The following is a 2,423-nucleotide window of genomic DNA, read 5'->3' on the forward strand; positions in this document are numbered from 1 at the left end:
GTAACAAAGAGGTAGCAAAGAGATAAATTATAGAAAATTCTTCACGTCTAACATATTCTTCGCTTACATCTCGTCTACCGTTAAAAATATCGATATTATTCAAGAAATACATTGTTCTACATGATCTCCGCTACATGGATTGACGCATTAGATTTATAAAATTAATAAGATGACGATTATTAAAGCGATAAAGCGAGGTGAAATCGCGACGCTTTTGCCGAAATCATTTGCGTCAGATACATTATTCGCTTTGATTTCGATTGCCGTTAAAGATATCGATATTATTCAAAAAAGACATTGTTCTATATGATCTCCGCTACAAGGATTGATGCATTAGAATTTTAAAATTAATAAGCTGACGATTATTAAAGGGATTAAGCGAGCCGAAATCGCGACGCTTTTGCCGAAATCATTTGCGTCAGATACATTATTCGCTTTGATTTCGATTACCGTTAAAGATATCGATATTATTCAAGAAAGACATTGTTCTATATGATCTCCGCTACAAGGATTAATGCATTAGAATTTTAAAATTAATAAGCTTACGATTATTAAAGCGATAAATCGAGCCGAAATCGCGACGTTTTTGCCGAAATTATTTGCGTCAGATACATTATTCGCTTTGATTTCGATTACCGTTAAAGATATCGATATTATTCAAGAAAGACATTGTTCTATATAATCTCCGCTACAAGGATTGAAGCATTAGAATTTTAAAATTAATAAGCTGACGATTATTAAAGGGATTAAGCTGGCGAAAATCGCGACGTCTTTTCCTGGGTCATTCGCGTCTAATGAATCTATTAATAATTAATATAATTTTTGCCTAATTTTTCTAATAAATTTATTATATTCATATAAATAAGTTATTTATTTTTATTAAGAATATTTATATTAATTTTATCATAATTAATCAATAATTTTTATAATTATAAATATTTTTTTAATTAATTAAATTTTTAAATATAATTCAAATTATTAAAATTTATAAATAAATTTATTTTTAATTAATATAATTAATAATCAATAATAAATATAAATTATTAAATTTTTTCAAAAAATTTTAAATTATAAAATATTTGTACTACTTACAATTTAATTTATTTAATATATATTCATTTAAACTAACGCACAGATTATCCCGTAAATTTCTAATATAAATTTTTATATTTAATTAATTTATTAATAATTAATTATAATTAACAATTTATATTTAAATTAAATTTATATGAAAAAAAACTAGATGACAAAAAAATCGAATAACATTTCTTCACTAAATGAAAATTTAAAATAATTATTTAACATTAACCTTTATTCATATTTAACTCTTTTTATATCGAAAAATTTTATTTATAAACTCTTTATTTATATAATAAATCCTGATACAAAATGTACAATAAATAAAATTTACTATTTTATACATAAATACCATTCATTTACATTACCTTAAATTATAATTTAAAATAATTATTTTAATATCATTACTAAAACTAAATAAAATATATTAAAAATTTCTTATTTAAAATATAAAATCAATAATTTCAATTTTATAAAATTTTATTTAAAAATTATTTTTATTAAATATAAGAAAAAATAATTTATTTATATATTAAAATTTTAATATATAGTACATTAATATTATAAAATATTAATCGTTTCAATGTAAATGAATTATTTTAAATTAAACTAAAATCTTTTTAATTTTTTATAATTTTATAAAAAAATTTTTAATTATTAAAATTATTAACATTATAATATTTATTTTTATTTTTTTTTAATTTATTTAATAAATTTTTTATTGTTTTAAATTTAATTAATTTTGCTTTAATTACTTTATTTGTTTCTAACTTATTTATAATATGATTTTTTATAGAAATCAATAATTTCTTATTTATTTGTCACTTATGTATAAAATTAATTAATAAAAAAATCATTTTTTTATATTATATTATTCAAGTTATAGCGTCTTTATATTAATATTAATTTTTTCTTAATAATTAATAATTTATTTTTTAACAATTATGACTTTTTTATTTTAAACTTTATCATAAAACTTTATTAAAATTTAATACACGTACGTGTGTATATATATATATATATATATATATATATATACATATACATATATATAATTATATTATATGCCAAAGAGATAGAGAAAGAGAGAGTATATTGTCGCACAGAGTTAAATTATAGAAAACGGGAAATTTAATGCTTCAAAATCCGCAAAAGTATCAGGATAACACGATGAGCAAAGAGGTAGCAAAGAGGTCACTTATAGAAAGCGGAATATTTAATGCTTCAAAATCCGCAAAAGTATGAGGATAACACGATAAGCAAAGAGGTAGCAAAGAGGTAAATTATAGAAAGCGGAAAATTTAATGCTTCAAAATCCGCAAAAGTATTGGGATAACACGATAAGC

This window comes from Polyergus mexicanus, unplaced genomic scaffold (genome assembly GCF_030449975.1).
Source record: "Polyergus mexicanus isolate NDT 795.1 unplaced genomic scaffold, iyPolMexi1.0 SCAF_22, whole genome shotgun sequence".
NCBI classification, from domain to species: Eukaryota; Metazoa; Arthropoda; class Insecta; order Hymenoptera; family Formicidae; genus Polyergus; species Polyergus mexicanus.